The sequence below is a fragment of the Callorhinus ursinus genome, unplaced genomic scaffold (genome assembly GCF_003265705.2).
Source record: "Callorhinus ursinus isolate GAN/ISIS: 27379988/994484 unplaced genomic scaffold, GSC_fseal_2.0 scaffold3, whole genome shotgun sequence".
NCBI lineage: Eukaryota > Metazoa > Chordata > Mammalia > Carnivora > Otariidae > Callorhinus > Callorhinus ursinus.
Window position 1 is genome coordinate 27,225,505 of NW_027397065.1, and position 19,448 is coordinate 27,244,952.

The 19,448-nt window shown below is 39.4% G+C and overlaps 2 long non-coding RNA genes across 3 annotated transcripts in view; both read left to right on the forward strand.

Moving 5' to 3' along the window:
• The window catches only part of LOC141371822 (uncharacterized), a 30,074-nt gene extending 10,852 nt beyond the window's left edge, over positions 1–19,222 (forward strand). The window contains exons 1-2 of one of the 2 annotated variants that reach the window (XR_012377065.1): positions 13,378–13,500; positions 16,430–19,222. This is a non-coding gene — a long non-coding RNA (uncharacterized lncRNA). Of the gene's footprint in view, positions 1–13,377; positions 13,501–16,429 lie in introns of those variants that run through there. The other variant, XR_012377064.1, reaches the window with a different exon arrangement.
• On the forward strand, positions 524–12,451 carry LOC141371821 (uncharacterized). Its single transcript, XR_012377063.1, has 4 exons — positions 524–746; positions 9,559–9,714; positions 11,553–11,671; positions 11,977–12,451. It is a non-coding gene; the product is annotated as an uncharacterized lncRNA (long non-coding RNA).
• Positions 19,223–19,448: the final 226 nt, after the last annotated feature.

Consider the following 19,448-nt stretch of genomic DNA (forward strand, 5'->3'; position numbering starts at 1 on the left):
TCCCTCATGGAGTGTGCTGAGATTTTAGCTGATCCAAAAGACTCATATACAAATGAAGTAGGCAGTCGCAAGACTTGCTGCTTAAAATTCCTCCCTCTTGTCTCATTCCATTGATTCCAGGATTTGGTATCTGTGAAAATAAAAATACTCTAGAATAAATAAAAGCACATTTTCGTCAGTAATTTGACTATGGCAAAGGAGGAGGAAAACGAAAATGTATACTGAGCATTTATTTTGTATGAAGCAATTTGTGTGCTTGAAGGATCTGAGAGCATATTTTAATGAGGTCAAGGCACCAGGTGCTTGAGTAGGAAAGGCACCTAGGCGTTCCCAAGGCACAAAGTAGTAACACAAAAATGCTGATTTCCGAGTCTTGTCTAGGACCCCTTGACTAACTGATTAAGTAGGTAAATACAGTCAACTATTACAAAGGCCAAGGGAAATGGACTCTCCAAGCTGGCACAGATGGGGGCAAGGAACTGACCTAACAATGCGTGTGAGGTCAAGTCCAACTGTTCTCTGATGGGCGGCAAGCTGATTTGTGCAGCCCTTTATCGCTTAGTAGTCTCCAAATGCTTCCTTCCTCTCCTTGGTGTCTGTCTTTCAGCTTTTTTGGATGAGTTTTGTGTCAACACCTCCAACTCTGGGACATCGATCATGACCACACTGGCTGACTCAAGGACGTGCCTCTTCCTTTGAAGACATAAATCACTTCTGCTTTATTATGAGTAGGGCAGCGCAGCGAGGTGAGAATGACTTGACCATGTAGCCTTTTGCTTATTATCCAAAACGTTCCATCAAAACAATGCTGATGTAGATTAATAACAAGGTAGTATTGGGGGATTTGGAATATGGTTTGGGGAGAGGCAGGCTTGACTTTTTTTCTCACACCTTTGTTTGTAACAACTCTATCTATTGGCTACCATAACAAAAACTGCTGAAAGTGAGAACTTATTGGTTTAAGAAATCATGACGTATACTGTCTCCAAGCAGCACCAACTGTGGTGTGTGTGATTGTAACCAGCTTTATCAAATTTACTGAAATGTTGATACTTTTATTTATTTTATTTTATTTTAAAGATTTTATTTATTTATTTGAGAGAGAGCACAGGGGAAAGGGAGAAGCAGACTCCCCGCTGAGTAGGGAGCCCGATGCGGGGCTCGATCCCAGGACCCCATGATCATGACCTGAGCCGAAGGCAGACGCTTAACCAACTGAGCCACCCAGGTGCCCCAAAGTGTTGATACTTTTAATGATCATTCTTATGCAAACAGTTTGAACTTGGAAACTTCAATCATTAGAACTGTAACTTCTGATTTTGTAAATAGTAACTGAATTTATGTTTAACACAATACCAAAATTTGTATCATGTATATATTTGGTACGTTTATAGCTCCACACAATGGCATATGAAATGGATTAAAGGAGGCATTTCTATCTCTGGATTCTCTGGGGATGCGATTACTTACAACTTGTGTATTTAATGTGCAGGAGGACCTTTATACTTAAATTGCTTGGTATCAGGTTTACAAATTCTATTTAATGTGAAACAATGCCATGATTTGGACTAGATGCAACTATCTTAAATAAGCCACAAAAGACTTGAGTGAAAAATTCAGTGGAGGATGGGCAGTTATCTTAATTGACAGAAAAATAACATTAGCTCAATTTCAGAGTAATCTTTTATTTTTTTAAAGATTTTATTTATTTATTCATGAGACACAGAGAGACAGAGAGAGAGAGAGGCTCCCCACGGAGCAGGAAGCCCGATGCGGGACTCGATCCCAGGACCCCAGGATCATGACCTGAGCTGAAGGCAGAAGCTTAACCGACTGAGCCACTCAGGCACCCTCAGAGTAATCTTTTAAAAACAAATTATCTTGTAGAGTTACCTCAAATCACCTTCTCTAATTTGTACTAATTCACAGGATAATGAAGGAAAAAAACATCAGCTTAGACTGAGACCCTGCATCAGTTTATATAACATGGCTTCTTTTCACTTGCCTTAGATCACATCTACACTGACAGAACAAAGTGGAGAGGGAAGCACCTATCTTAGGATTTTGCTAGTAAAAATTATCTGAATAATTACTTGGAGTAGACAGCCCCAGGTTAAGACCTTTCAATAGAGAACAATTGGAGATGGGTAGATTTTTCAGGGTGACTTAGTTTGAGACCAAGGAATGGTCACTGCTGTTTTTGTCAGGCATAAAACACATCCCAGAATATACTCCTCTACCCTTGAAGTTGCTTCCCAATTACTTAGATTTAACTTGTTAAAGGTTTTCTACTCATTTTCAGAAGAATAATGAATCCTTAGTATTAAATATTCACTCATCCATCCAACAGTTATTTATGGAGTACCCACTGTCTGGTAGGCACTGAAGGTGCACTGGGAACCAAGATAAAGGTCCAAGCTTTATGAATCTCAAAGGAGATAATTGCCATAGCAACTTTTGGTGTCCATCATTGAGGATTTGACATAAACTTTAGCATCTTAACACAATATATTTTTTCATCACCAAAGAGAAAATTGTTATCAATAAAAGAGTCTCAACTTGGCTCTTACATGATATACTATTTGTTCTTTTTCTACCCCCACCCTCTCCTCTGCCGGCAGCAAACGCGCTCCTGCTCCATTAGCTTTCCTCCCTTTTCCTCAGATCCAACTGGAGTTGGGGGAGTGGTGACTCTGTGCTTGAGTCATCATTTTGCTACATTATATAATAAGTTCATAAACACCAACAGTGGAAAGAAACTAAACAGTGGGGAAAGATCCATTGTTTATCCCTTGTCCCCCAGTCTCCTCATGCTTCCCCAGTGGGGTCAGTTTTGAAATGATCAGACCCATGAGGAGTGGGAAGCAGAACTCCTTGTTGACCTGACCAAACATCTGATGATAAGAATCTCTTTTTATTCTATAGGGAAACATTTATCCTGTATAAATAGACATCTTACTGTTTTACCTCAATGCAAAATGTGTTAGCACTGAACAGTTGTTTGTTACAGCAGTGAACTAACATCTGTTAGCAATGAGGTTCTGGCATCCTATCTATATGAGCAATTCTGAGGAAAGGAAGTCAGAATAGCAGAGCAGTGGTCGCCCCAAAATAGCCCTGAGAATGCAGCTTTGGGCAGAACAACTCATCAGCAAAGCTGTGAGGTGAGCAGAGCTGTTTACCCACTGACTCATCTGTTTTACACGTATCTACCTAGTGGCTGTCATGTGCTAAGCATGACGCTTAAGGATGAACAAGATGCACTTCCTGCCCAAAGAAATGTATAAATTTCATTTTCCTTCTCTCTACTATTTTTTTTTTACCTCTACACACCCCATATGTCCAGTATCCCAGTACTCCTTGTTCTTTCCTCTTTTAATTCTCTTCTCTTATCAAAAACTCTTCTTGGGGCGCCTGGGTGGCTCAATCGGTTAAGCATCTGCCTTCGGCTCAGGTCATGATCCCAGGGTCCTGGAATCGAGCCCGCATCAGGCTCCCTGCTCAGCGGGAAGCCTGCTTCTCCCTCTCCCACTCCCCCTGCTTGTGCTCTCTCTCTCTCAAATAAACAAATAAAATCTTAAAAATAAAAATAAAATACAAATGTAATGTTCCTTCTACTTACCCTTTCATCCCATTTCCTGATGTTAAAAATTCAGTTTGTACCCTGCCAGGTCACTTCCTGTGCAAACAACATCATATATCAGTGTATCTAGATTTATATTTATATCTAGATATAAACTTACAAAAGCCTTTTTCTTTTTTTTTTTAGATTTTATTTTTAAGTAACTTCTACACCCAACATGGGGCTCAAACTCACAACCCTGAAATCAAGAGTCACGTGCTCTTCTGACTGAGCCAGTCAGGCATCCCTAAACATAGAGAAATCTTAAAATATGAGTCATACTTGAACATAATGTATAATTCAGTAACTTCCTTTTCCATTCTATAACATATCAGAAATATCTATGATATATTAAGTAAGAAAATAAGATTATAAACAACATGTTTAGAGTGAGCCTGCTTTTGTAAACTGTGTGTGTGTGTGAGCATGCACACATGCACACACACATGCGTGCACGTATTTATAGGAAAAGGGAAAAGTCTGGGTATGTAGATTTCTTGGTTGAGAGAGTACAGGTGACTTTTAGTTTTTTGCTACTTTTTTTTTTAGTTTTTTGCTACTTTTTCTACTGTTTAAGTTTTTAAAGATTTATTTATTTACTTCAGAGAGAAAGAGAGAGAGCATGAGTGGGAGGGGCAGAGGGAGAAAGAGAATCTCAAGCAGATTCCAAGCTGAGCACAGAGCCCACTCGGGGTTCAGTCTCACAACTGTGAGATCATGACCTGAGCTGAAACCAAGAGTCGGACGCTAACCCACTGCACCACGCAGGCGCCCCTCTAGTGTTTAAGTTTTTAAAATAAAGAGTTTGTATTACTTTTTTTCTGAAGCACCTTCTTTTTTTTTCTGAAAGATTTTATTTTTAAGTAATCTCTACACCCAATGTGGAGCTCAGCTCACAACCCAGAGATTAAGAGTTGCACACTCTACTGACTGAGCCAGCCAGGCGCCCCCTGAAGCATTTTTTATATGTTTATTGGTCCATTACTTTAATGTGTTACCTTTTTATATTACTTTTATAACCAAGATAAAAATCTGTTTTTGTTACAAAGAGGAAAAATCAGTATTACTGGAAGACTTATGAGACAGCATCTGGCTGAGGTCGTACTGCTAAATGGTGGATTATTGCTCTGATGACCTTCTGTCCTCTCAGTCTGCCAACTAATGTTAATATTCCCTATCTTTGTAAGTCAAAATATAGCTATAATATTATTGGGCAATTATTACATAATATATAAGTATGTATATAATGTAATATACATAAACTATATATATTTAAAGTGAATTATGGCTGCATTTAGGATCCTTCTTTCTAGATGAGATGGGGCTTATAACTCTTTGTGGTTTTATTGACTTGGATAGTTATTTCTAATAAATCCAGTAATAACAGGACAAACTGAAGCTGCCACAAGGGGAAGAAATTAAAAACCACAGTCATTTTGTTGCCATTTTTGTTACTGCTGTAGGTAGTGAGATTGACTTCCTTTTTGCATCCGGAGAAATGAGCTATAAATGAACCTTCCAAGGTGAACAGAGGGAGGCACATTCTGCATTCTCTGCATCCATTTTGTGACCCTGCCTGGCCGCAAGGAAAGGGAACTGCGGGGCATGTAGTTACCAGTCCTGGCTAAATTGGGGGGTTTGCTCAGGCACCTCTGCAGCAGATACTCTTCTGTGGCAGATACTCACCTTTCACCTTTATTTTCCCTACAAAATCGGTTTCCAGAAATGTGGTCATAAAGTGTCACTTCAGCCCAGGGTGTTTGGATCCAAATAGGGACCAAATTTTAGGGCCAACATAGGTTCTCCAGACCTTGACTGATTGTCATCTGAAAGGGAAGCTCCAAGAGAACATACCTTGTCTCTACACAGCGTCATGAATTTGTAGCAGTAGTAAAGGGTTTTACTCCATAAAATTCTGGCCCTGGGCTGTGCATGTTCCTTTATGCCTTTGTGGGTATCTCTCTCCCCGTGCATCATCTTTGGCCTCACATTTTGTGATTCTATTTCTTTTTCTCTCATTTCCTTCATTTTCTCTTTATCTTCTTCTCTTAATTGGCCATATATTAGAAAAAATGGTTACTTATTGGCTTTATCAAATAATTACATTTTCCATATATTTTATGTTAGGAGTGAAACTCAGTTGTCACTTATTTAGAGGTTTGGGATCAATCATACTTTATATTTTTTTGAGCATTTATCACTAATATCACTAACTGTCATGGTATTATATATTTATTGGTTTACCTCTCTCAATACGATGCAGACTCCCTGAGGGCTGGGGACTTGGACCTGTTCTGTGCTATATCCCAAGTGGGTCCATTCCCCAGGTACCCCAGATGTCTTTCATGTACCCTGTCCCAATCCCAGTGCTTTCCCTTTCACCTAAAAGTAAACACATCTTCACTTTTATGGTCATCATTTTCTTGTTTTCTTTCCGATCACCCAAGACATCTCTAAACCCTATAATTTAACTTGCTTTGTAAAGAGTATATATCTTTTGGGTGCCTGGGTGGCTCAGTCAGTTGAGCGTCTGCCTGCAGCTCAGGTCATGATCCCGGGGTCCTGGGATCGAGCCCCGCATTGGGCTCCCTGCTCAGCGGGGAGCCTGCTTCTCCCTCTCCCTCTGCCTGCCGCTCTGCCTACTTGTGCTCTCTCTCTCTCTCTGTCAAATAAATAAATAATAATATAAACTGTTTAAGAAAAAGAGTATCCATCTTTTAAGTTTCTTCCCATTCTCCAAGCACCCCTCCATTCTCCTTTTGCCCGCCCCCTACCTTTTTCTTTACAACTTAGTTCTGGAAGAAACTGGGTTGTTTGATTTGTCTTATAGAGTTTCTCGTATCTGGATTTTGCTAGTCACGTTCCCATGTAATTTACCCGGTTCTTCTGCATTTTCCAACCGGTAATGGGATTATGGACTTGATCAGATTCAGTTATAATTTTGGATCCAGCTTCTTTGTAAGTGCCATGTAGGAGACATGTAATAGCTGAGGATCTCTCTGTGTGAGGCAGGCAGTCATTAATCCATTAATCCATTATGAAGTTCAAAATGATGACATTTAAATTTAATTTTTACTTCTTTATTTAGTTGACAGAATACTTCCATAATGGAAAACTTCTCCTCGACTTACTAGCTTACACTGTATGAGAAAGGTAGCGTAAATGCTTGATGAAAATACATATTTAGAAAGACAAAATATGCAAAAGAAATATACAAAAATAAGAGAACTCAATAACCACAGACCTATCAAAAGATATACTGCAATAGGAAGAATAACCTAGGGGAAGAAATTAGATGGAAGAAAAAATAGTGAGCACAGAAAATGATAATTTAAGTAGGGGCACCTGGGTGGCTCAGTTGGTTAAACATCCACCGCTTGGTTTCAGCCCAGGTTGTGACCTCCGAGTCCTGGGATCCAGCCCCGCGTTGGGCTCTGCGCTCAGCATGGAGTCTGCTTGACATTCTCTCTGTCTCTCTCTCTGTCTGCCTTTCTCTCTCTCAAATAAACAAGTCTTGAAAAAAATGATAATTTAAGTAGGTAAATACAATCAACTATTACAAAACTAATTTGAGGTTTGAAAAACAATATGGGAGTGCTTAACAGGTAGTTAAAACATGCTTAACTTTATGTATTATTTAGGAGGAAGAAAAAAATCATTGAATAACTTAAGACTTTGTAGGAAAAATGTAGAGCTAAATATTTATGTTAAAAAATGGAAATACAATGCATAGCTTCGAAATCAACAAAGGGGATCGAGCCCCGCGTCGGGCCGCCGCTCCGCGGGAAGCCTGCTTCCCCCTCTGACCCTCTCCCCTCTTCATGTGCGCGCTCTGTCTCTCTCATTTTCTCTCTCAAATAAATAAATAAAATCTTTTAAAAAAAAAAACGAAAAACAACTCCACAGAACTCAAGATTGCTCCCTGCTCGGCGGGAAGCCTGCTTCTCCCTCTCCCACTCCCTCCTGCTTGTGTCCCCGCTCTCGCTGTGTCTCACTCTGTCAGATAAATAAATAAAATCTTAAGGAAAAAAAAAGAATAAATCCAAGTACACCAGGATCACTGTTTGAGTTTATTGGGTAGAACTCATTTACTAAAAGAGCATCCCCTTCGATTAATAAGCAAGCAAGCAAATAAACAAATTTATATCTAGTTCAAGAAACACACTTAAGGGGTGCCTGGCTGGGGCTCAGTCTGTAGAGCATGTGACATGTGACTCTTGATCTCAGCATCGTGAGTTTTAGCCCCACGTTGGGTATAGAGATTGCTAAGTACATACATACGTAAGAAACACACTTACAACCATCCAGAAATTTGAAAATAAAAGAAAGGAAAAATGTAACGATCCAATACAAATGAAAAAGAAGAACATGCAGAAAAATAATAGTATTTAATGGAATTAAGAGGAAACAAATGGAATCTAAGATAAAAAGCATCATTTGGGGTAACAAGAAACTGTTTGATAAAAAGGAATAAAAAAGAATAATTTACCAGAAGATAGAAAAAGCAAGAACCATAGAAGGATCTTCAACCAAATCATAATCAAGAGGGAAGATCTTAACACCCCTTTAATTAATAGATCAAGTTGGCCAAAAGAAATAAAATTAATAAGCTTGATTGAATTGATATATAACAAAAGAATGAGAGCTTCCCACCTGGTGGATCACAAGATATTGATCCCCAAAAGCCACACAGTGGTCAGGGCAGGGCTTGGCTTATTAAAAGTCTATTCATTGTGGCAGACCAAATTAACACAAATCAAGGGAGGATGCGGGAGAAATGGTACTTTCACGTATTACTGGTGGGAGTTGAAATGTTACAATCATTTTGGAGACCCATTTATCAAATGGAGGCATTATCAAAATTGATAAGCATATGCAGCAATTCCACTTGTCAGGTATATACCATAGACAAACTCCTGTGTATGTGCATAAGAACACATCCTTGCGGCATTTTTTTGAAACTGGGAAAAACTCGAAGTAACTTAAATGTGTATCAACAGGAAAATGGGTTTGTGAAAATGAAATTCTAGATAGTTAAGTGATCTAGAGTTACCATATTAACATGAGATAAATTACAAGTATGTATTATGAAGAGGGAAAAGGAAGATTGCAGAATAATAAGGGTATGACAACATTTATGACTTAAAACATGCATGTGCAACAATGGTGTGTGTGTGTGTGTGTGTGTGTGTGTGTTTTAAAGTAAGCTCTATGCCCAATGTGGGGTTTGTACCCATGACCCCAAGATCGGGAGAAACATGCTCTACCGGCTGAACCAGCCAGGCACCCCTAACAATAGTATATATTATTTATGGATACATAGTAGTATGGTAAAAATATGAAAAAATGCAGGGGAATGATATACACCAACATTTATAGAATGATTGTCTAAGAAAGGGGGAAAGAGGCTTCCAATACTTTAAAATAAATAAACCTATAGAGTGATTAGTGACAGTGTCATATTCTATAAATATGCATAGAGAATGTGGGCAGGCTTACTTAAATTGATACAAATCTGAGAAAAAGGTCTGTAGTCACTAGGATGGTACACACAGGAGTCTGCTGTCTGTTTTCAGAATTGCTGCAGTTATATCACCAAGGCAATAATCTATATTCCTTGGGGAATGTGGCAGATGGGAACCACATGTTGGTTTTAGCTGAGCTGTCCTTCATTTTATTTGTGGTTTATAAATACACTCAACTTAAGCCAGGTTTATATAACTTAGGTAGAAGCAATCAGTCAATAGTTGCACCTTTTTTAAGTGTTTTATCCACAGGGTTCTTAGGAAATTCAAAATAGATATAAAATATTTTCTCTACTGAAGAGAGAAGAACTTAAAAAGAACTTAAAACTTAAAAACTCCTTCTAACAATAAGACAAACAGAGAACAGTATAAAACCAACTGTGGGCTGCTTGTATGTCTTGTGTTATAAAGATAGAAAAATTGAAGATCAGGATGAGCTCTGGTAGCAGTTGACGACCCTTCATGAAGTGGAATCTGAGCTGCGTTTTCAAAAATGAGAAGAACTTATCCTGAGATAGAATTTAAAATCAAGACTTTCCTTGGGCAGTACTCTTATTCCAGATCTAGGTAAGCTTCACTTTTATCAACCATTGGCACCGGATTTAAAAGCAGCTCAGCTTACAAAACACTGGTCCAGTGGGGAAACTTTGGTATGATAACTGAGTGCTCAGCCCTTTCCATGTCCCAACTCTTTGCTGGGTTGAAAACTGAAATGAGAGGAATGATCATGCCATCCTTCTTTCTGTCCCCTCCAACTGTGGTGCAACTTATGACAAGTAGCAAAAACCCACTCAAACATGCAAAAGTAAAAACAAGAGCTTATTGAATACATACTGCAGTTTAATAGACATGAACAGTCAAGATTCAAAGGGCTCGTAAAATGGAAAGTCAGTCTTGAAATCTACTTTCTCTGTCTCTCCCATCTCTCTCTTCTGTTTTTCTGTCTCTGTCCCTGTTGTCGGGCTCCCTCTGTTCACTCATCTTGCACAAAGCTCAAAATGGCAGCCTAAACTTTAGATGCACATTCCCTTTGCTTTTGCAATTCCATTTCTTGGAATTTATACTGTAGATATACTCATACAAGTGTGCAAAAATAAATCTATAAAGGTTTTTGAAAAAAAAACAGAAGCAATCTAAATGTCCATAAATAAGGGACTACTTAAATAAGTTATGGTATGCCCGTTCAATGATACACGTGGCGGATATTACCAGTCCTTGCCATTATTTCTTGATTCCTTCTCCTTCTGGGTAGGTGGAAGGAATACATTTCTACCCTTTTGAGGGTGAGCATGCTGATGTGATTTGCTTTGTCCTCTGAAATTTTAAAAGGATTTTAAGAGTCCATGTGATGCTCTCCATGCTCTTCTGGTACAGCATTTGTAGAAACACACACTGGGAGGAAGAGGCATGACACAGAAGCAACCAGAGCACTGAGCCTTCACAGGGAGGACAAGAGCTGTCCCATACACAAGAAATAAATGTTTGCAGCATTAAGCCACTGAGATTCTGGTGTTGTTTGTTATCATGACAGAAACTAGATCATTCTGACTGATACAATATACTGTGTAGTCAATGTAGTGAATGAGAAAATGCCTATGTATTGAAATGAAAAATTAGATTAGTAAGGGGAAAAGACAAGGAACATAAATGTAAATAGAATTATTCTATTTGTGATTTTATAAAAATGTTACCTATAGAAAAACAAAGACTGAGGAACTCTTCCAATTTAAAGGAAACTAAAAAGGCATGACATCTAAATGCAATGTGTGATCTTGGATTGGATCCTGGAGCAGAAAAAAAATCCTTTTTCTTCGGATATAAAAGACATTAGTAAAATAATTACTAAAATTTGAATAAAGTCTATAGATTAGATAATAATATCAAATTGATGTTACTGTCTTGATTTTTATAATTATACTATGTTTATAAGGGAAAATTGTCTTATTTTCAGGAAACACACACTGATGTAAATAGGCATCATATTTGCAATCCAATCTCAAATTTTTCAGAAAAAAATGTGTGATATATATGTATGTGTGTGTGTGTGTATGAGAAAGAGACTACATAAAGAGAAAAATTATGTATATATACGAGAGGGAAGGAATAATAAAACAAATGTGGCAAAATGCTAATATTTGCAAAAGTTCTAGGTGAAGGATATGTGGTTTTTTGTACTATTTTTGTGATTTTTTGTAAGTCTAAAATTATCAAAACAAAAAGGCAAAAACATTTCTTTATATACACTTAGAAATTTTTTTAACTGTAAAATACAGTTATCTCTGGATAGGTGGATGGGTAGATGGAACTGGATCTCTGAGGCAGAAAGGAGACTTTTACTTTTCTTGGGCTCCCTTTTATTCCATTTGAATTCTCCAGAGATGATCCATGCTTCTTATTATTTTCAGACACAAAGTTTTGAGGTGATTTGTTTTGCAGCAAATAGATAACTAATGCATCAGACGACTCCTCACAAAATGCAAACTGCTGTAGGAGAAAGATGACAGCTTGAGTCACCACCAAAAAAGTAAGAGACTTTTTAAAAAAGATTTTATTCATTTATTTTGAGAGAGAGAGCATGTGCGCACATGCACACAAGTCAGGGGGAGGGGGAGAGGGAGAGGGAGAGGGAGAAGCAGGCTCCCCACTGAGCAGGGAGCCTGACTGGGGGCTCAATCCCAGGACCCTGGGATCATGACCTGAGCTGAAGGCAGAGGCCTAACCAACCTAGCCACCCAGGTGCCCCAAAAAAGCAAGAGACTTTAACAAGTTTCAGTTATGGTGTGAAAGAGAATGTCTGAAAGCATTAAGCATAATTTTCTCATTTTACAGGTCAGTAGATAAATTTAAAGAATATGCCGCCTGGCTGGCTCGGTCCACACAGAAGAGTGTGAGATGCTTGATTTCGGGGTCATGAGTTCAAGCCCCACATTGGGTGCAGAGAGTACTTAAATAAATTTCTTTTTAAAATAAAGAAAAGATGGTAATGTTGGAACCTGAGTTAGTGGTCTGGAAAGTGGAAGAAAGATTTCAAAATACAGAGAGAAGAAAAAAAAGCAATAGAAATGGTGAAAAAAATCAAGACATGGAGGACAGATGCAGGAGATGCAAGATTACCAGAAGGAAAAAAAAAGGAATGGAGGAGAGGCAATAATGGAACAAAAAAAGGAAGAAAATTTCTCAGAGGGAAAGAACAATTTGAATCTGAAGATTGAAAGGCCTTACTGAATTCCAGTCAGATTGATTAAAAACAACAACAACAGATATATCTACTTACACACAAGCATGTTGTAAAATTCCTGAATTCCAAGAGTCGAAGTACTGATTTTATTTTATTTTATTTTATTTTATTTTTTATTTTATTTTATTTTATTTTATTTTATTTTATTTTATTTTATTTTATTTTATTTTATTTTATTTCAGAGTCTACTCTGAAATATCCAACAGTACTAATTTTAGAATCTGTTGGATAGAAAGAATTTACTTAAAAAGGAAAAATATCAGCCTGACATGACATTTTGCATTAAAAACCTGAAGCTAGGGAAAATGAAATAAAATCCACAGACAGTACCAAACAAATGAAATAACAAAAACCCTCCCCAAGAAGCCTCCCCCAGCTTAGGTACGGTTCATCTGTTAGGGTGAAAGAAAAGTCTATGTGCATCTATGGAAAGGAGGCCAGCACAGGAGTGAGAGAGACAATAGCTGGACCAGAGTGTGTGTGTGATAAAATTAACAAAGATGAACATTTAAAAAAACAACAGTCACTTTTTACCAAGATGCGATAATTGAGAAGAACATAATGCCTATGGCTAGTGGCAGCCGCGATGAATGCAGGAGTACAGGAGAGGGCTGGCTCATACGCTGCATTTGGAGCGGTGAATTCAATATACACCATTGGCAACGCAATCTGGCACTACCTGTTAAAATAAAAAATATGCAGGGCCACCTGGGTGGCTCAGTTGGTTAAGCGTTTGCCTTCGGCTCAGGTAATGATCTCAGGGTCCTGGGATTGAGCCCTGCATCAGGCTCACTGTTTGGCAGGGAGTCTGCTTCTCCCTATCCTTGTGCCCCTCCCCCCTGCTCACTCTCTCTCTGTCTCAAACAAATAAATAAAATCTTTAAAATAAAATGAAAAATATGCATAGCTTTGCCTCAATCATCTTCCTCCTCCTGGTCCTTGCAAATAAAGGCACTATTACATGAGAACATGTATTATTTTATTGCAGCACTTTTTCTAGGGACAAAAAATTGGAAACAAAGTGTATGACCTTCACTAAGGAAATAATTGACTAAATGGTGGAATATTCACACCATAGAAGATTAAGCAACGCAGGCTATTATACAGCTAAAAGGGTGAGTGAGCTCTCTATCAATTGACTCGGAGAGATTTCCACTATGTATTTTTACTGAGAAAGGAAATGCAAAAAATTTTATAACCCCCCCTTTATTTTGTAAAACAGTGATGAAGAAATCCCCACGTATATGAGTTTGTTTAATTAAAAGAGTAGGTAGAAGGTATGCAAGGGCACACAGAGGTTGTTAACTTGCTCAGAGCAGGCGGATGGAGTTAGCCAGGAGAAGAGAAGAGGGAGGAGCTAAGTAGGACCAGGAACATAAGCTTAAGCAATAATTCATGATCAGTGTAGCACCTGTGTAGAGTGGGCTGATGCTTTGCAAATAAAGCTTTAAATTTGTGAAAACTAACATATGTTTTTGTATAGCTTTTATGGTTGTTTTCTAATTATGGAGCCCTGGCAGAATGGGTGTTTTACCCAAATTAGGGATGCATACTATATATTCTGAGTTTAGCAATGCAAATTCTCTTCTGTAGAAAATTAAATAAAGTCTTTAATATAAGTACTGAAACAAGGCCAAACCAGCAGTTCTTTTGAAAACTGGCAGTCTGCCTGCTGATCATTATCTGCTATTCTTTCCCAAACAAATACCTCTGAAGAAATGGCATTCCAAAGCCAGATGTAGATAATCTTTAAGACTTATATAATTTTGGAAAGTATAAATTTATGGTTCACATACCCCGTTGTCATGAAAACAATAATACATATATGCGCAAATGTATGGAAATTAACAATCCATTTTTGCATATTAATAATTTCATGGCTTGGGCTTTTTAAGCATGAAAATTACATACGTTATTTATCTCCAGCATGATTTCTTCATTGATTTGCATGAATTTTTCATTTTCAAACTTAGGAAAATTAACTTTTAGAAAATCATTTACTAGTAGGAACAATGAAACTCTTTTAAGTAATAAAATAGAGGGCACTTAATTTTTGCTTAAAAAAAGAAATTTCTCTAAGAATGTAAATATGAGGGGTAATGTTTAATGTATTAACTCTCTTCATGGACATTTGCATTTTTAGAGGGGGAAAAAGCTTTAGGACAAAGGAATTTTAAAATAGTGTTTCTAACATTAATGAAATAGAGGTTTGGTCCCTAGTGGGCAGGGAACTTTCTATCATGCAAAGGACTAGAACCAAGAATAGGGCCCTGTTCCTATGCACCTGGTTCCCTGCTCTCAGATCAGCTCCACTCTTCAGCCAACAAAGGCTAGATGCAGACCCTTCCAGGCTGATTAGAACAATTACCAAAATCTCTTTGTTCATTTCCAGTTTTGATCTTTTTTTTTAAGATTTATTTATTTATTGGGGGGGAGGGGCAGAGGGAGAGGGAGAGACTCAAGCAGACATCACACTGACCATGGAGCCAGATATGGCACTCGATCTTACGACCCTGAGGTCATGACCAGAGCCAAAACCAAGAGTCAGACGCTTAACCAACTGTGACCCCCAGGGGGCCCCCAAATTGATCTTTCATTAGTGTGTCTCTGACTCAGAAAGTGTAGCCCCTCACCCAAAACTGCCCTTCCAATTCCACACCCTTTCCCCAAATTCTGATTCTGTTTAGGACCATCCAGACCTGATCCTTGGACTTGGTCTCCCAGCTGTAGTGTGACTTTCTCCTCTCTCAAATGGTTTTGCTCTGGACTCCCCCATCTCCTTTGCAGGGCCCTACATCAGCCTTAATAGTGCTCATGGGAAGCACATCAGATGTGTAATTGTCATCTTTTTTTTTAAGATTTTATTTATTTATTTGGGAGAGAGAGAGCATGCATGCAAGTTGGGGGAGGGGCAAAGGAAGAGGGAGCGAGAATCTCAAGCAGACTGTGCTGAGCCCGAGCCCAATGTGGAGTTCAATCTCATGACCCTAAGATCATGACCCAAGCTGAAACCAAGAGTTGGTTGCTTAACTGACTGAGGCTTAGCACCCAGGAACCCTGGCACCCTGCGATATTATCATCTTAATGTTGTTTGAAGAGTGTTGAATTGACACATAGCCTAAGTTGAGTGACACTTAAAGGTTAAGGGTCCATTCAGTGGCATTATATGGAAGTACTAACAAACAGATAGTCAAGTTGGCTACTCAGTGTGTCTCCAGTCTCTGGGATTTGGAGAAGCAGTGCCAGATTCAGCATCTTTGATCTCTCCCAGGCTTTTCCCTCTATGCCTTGTTGACTCATTGTTTTCTTTAAAGATGTGAGTAAAGTTAGCCAACTGTCTGATTCAGCTCTTCCCACTTGGACTTGTGAGCAGTTTTTCTGAAGATATATTTCATTCATGATATATTGATTTTATTACTGTAACTGGAACATTCTTGAGTTCTTCAGGTTTCAGAGATCATTTGTTCAATGCCAAAGTAGCAGGGTCTAGGCTCCCATTTCCGCCCCCAAGTTTGCCCTCTTGCTTTGGACTATTGCTCAATTCCTGCCAATCGTCTCTTCGTCTCTTATAACTTTTTTTTTTCATGCTGTTTTTCTCTTCGTGCATTGCGTAAGATACAGAATCTCTGGGCTTACATTCCAGCACTTTAGCAAGTTGAGCAGAAAGAAGGCATTTCTTTCCCATTAAGCTCAGCAAACATCCCAGCATTGGGTCTTTGGATTTGGCTTAGGTTCCTAGCATATCCCTTAAATAATCACTGTGACAAATGCTCTTGGAGACTGAGAGCCAGAATGAAGGGGTTGGAGGTGGGGAGTCAAATCCACCCAAACACAGGAATGAGAGTGGAGGAGGAAGAGCTCCTGAAGGAAAATACCTTCATGCTACCAGAGGGAAAATGGATGCTGAAAAATCAAATGAAACAAAACAAAACAAAACAGATGTTCACTGTGCTTGGACATTAGCAAAGAAAATTACGGAGCAGAAAAGAAAAAAATCCACTTCTTTTTTTTCTTTTTTTAAGATTTTGTTCATTTATTTGACAGAGAGAGAGAAAGCACAATCAGGGGGAGCTGCAGCAGCGGGAGAAGGAGAAGCAGGCTTCCCGCGGAACAAGGAGCCTAATGCGGGACTTGATCCCAGAACCCTGGGATCATGACCCAAGCCGAAGGCAGACGCTTAACCAACTGGGCCACCCGGGCGCCCCAAAAAATCCACTTTAAAATTAATGCATACTGATACCCTGGCTTCTAGATCTGTCTCTGCAGAGGGCTGCTACACTAGCAGTCACTCTCCTTAGGCCCCTGGTGGCAGGAACATCTTTGAGAGAATAGATGATACATGTGGGAGTCCCTGACCCTAAACTCTACTCAGGGTACAGGCCCTCCACTATCCCCTTTTTTCCTTCTAGAATGAGGGGAACCCTCCTGACTGCTCCTTTTTCCTTTCTCTACCATCCTAGCCCTCTTTCTGCTGAGCCTCGACTCTGCTCAAAGGAAGGTACCACTCTGCATTATTCTGCAGAGCTGTTTACCTTCCAACGGTCTCAAACTCTTCTGTCTGGAATCCTTTGGGGCCTTTGATTTTGTATGATCAAAAGGTCTATTGATTTTTTTTTTTTTTCCAAATCAAAAGAGCATACTCAAGCCTCAAATGAGAACTGCCTCTGTCTCTAGATAAGAAGATTGCCTACGTCAGTTTGGACTATTGTCTGCCTAAAACAGAAAAAAGCCCAATATTGTGGCTTCAACAAGATAAAGTTTATCACTCTTTCAGTAAAAGAAGTCTAGAGACAGGCCCTCCAGTGCTGGTTTGGCAACTCCAAGATCTTCAGAGACCACGGCATCTACTGTTTTGCTTCTCTGCCCAGATGATCACTTGCTGGCCACAGAAAGGAACAAAGAGAAAGGAGTGAGGCAAAGCCTGCCACTTTTTTTTTTTTTTTGAGAACTTTCCAGAAGTCCTCAGCCGCCCTGTGCTTACATTTCCTTGCCCAAAGATAGTTGCCACATCTCGTCACAGGTAGCTGTGAGAGGGCCAGAACATAGAGGCTTTTCAATGAACCCTTTAACTGAGAGGAAGGAAGAGACTGGATGGTGGAGGAGGCAGCTGCCACACGGTTGGTGACTTCCGAGATGCCTCTTTGCTCTCCTGTGCATTGCTCTCAATCCCTTATTTGAAGTCATCTTCTGCTAGCTCATCTATGGTACCTAAAATTTAGTCTGTACCATTTTAGGATGTCCGTCATACAGTAGGTTTGACAGCTCTGAAAAATAGGTGTGGGCCATTTTAAGATACACAAAGCTGAGAGGAAGGCCCAGGAAAGTCCTGAGAAGGTTTTCATTTGGAAGAGGTCATAAATATTTGACATCCAGACAACATAAAGGGCGATATGAAGGGCCTTTGTGGTGACGAAAATGTGAATCCACCCCATCTCTCGTCTCACAGCTAGATGGGACTCTACAGCTTCTTCAAAATAAAAAGTTTAATTTTGCAAAAGTCAACAGTATTTCATCGTAAAATTATATCTCAATAATTTTTTAAGTCAATTGTATTTCAAACTGGTACGTTTAAAAATGACATACTTAGTTTGCGGTTTTGATTAGTCTTATCAATTTTTTTCCTTTCAAATATTAAAGAAACATTAAGGGGGTAAAATCAGTTGAATTCTCAGTAAGAAGATCTCAATTTTTGAAAACGTTTTATTCTGAACATTTGAAAATATGTATAAAAGAATATAATTAAACTCCATGTACTCATTACCCAATTCAACAATTACCACCCTTTTGCTAGTCTTATTTTATCTATTTGTCTGGCAATTTTCCCCTGGGTGGATTATTTTAAAGCAAATCCCAGACATTATATTATTTTAGGCTTCAATAAAGGCTATCTTTAAACTCTGTGATCGCAAGCACAACGAACAAGGGGGATAAAACTCCATAGTTTCAAACGACTAAAACTAGCAATTTCCACATACTGAAAAAATGTATAGTCACTGATTCCTGGAGATAGAAGTGAGAGGGTAGACAGACACAGAGCAGGGATACAGAATGTGACAAGCGAAATAATGCCCTGCAAAATGTCCATCCTCATTCCTGGAATCTGTGAATATGTTGCCTTAAAGGAAAAGGAGGAAAAGAGTTGCAGATGGAATTATGGTTGCTAATTGGCTGACTTTAAAATAGAGAGATTGTCCCCGGTTATCTGGGTGGGCCCAAAGTAATCACAGGGATCCTTAAAAATGGAAGAGGAAGCAGAGGTGAGTCACAGAGAGATGGGAGTATGAGGGCCAGAGTGATGTGATGTGAGGGGAATCGACCGGCCATTGCTGGCTTGGGAGTTGGAGGAAGCAGGGCAGGAGCCAAAGAATGCATATGGCCTCTAGGAGCTGGAAAAGGCAAGGAGGCGTACTCTGCTTAGAGCCCCCACTAGAGAGCACAGCCCTGCTGACATCTCTATTTCAGTCCAGTGAGATCTGTGCTAGGCTTTTCACCGGGAGAACTCTAAAATAAGAAATCTGCATTGTTTAAAAGCCACCACAGTTGTGGTAATTTGTTAGCACCGCAACACAAAGCTAACGAACAGAGTGAGAGGCCGTCACCATTTGGCAACTTGAAGGGTACAAGTGGGAAAGGGTTTCTTCAGAGATCTGAATCCCTTAGCCAGAAAATAATGTAATTACACCAACTCCTCGGAAGCAGGGTCCTATGGATGGCAAAAGCCTCAGTTTTCAAGTCCTGCTCTTGTGCTAAGAACGTTAAGTCAGTCTACGGCCATACCACCCTGAACGCGCCCGATCTCGTCTGATCTCGGAAGCTAAGCAGGGTCGGGCCTGGTTAGTACTTGGATGGGAGAACGTTAAGTCAGCAGTGTGCTGTAAAATTTGAAAATGGAAAAAAAAGGAATGTACACCCCCTGCTGGTAGATAGAAAACAGGCTTTTCCTGTTTTGGATTCTGGTTTCCTTGTATATTCTGGGAAGAGGGAAGGCGATCCTGGGCCTGTCACAAGTGGGCCTCGGTTTGGACTAACTGAGCTCTGAGCCCCAAGCCGACTGTAGAATACC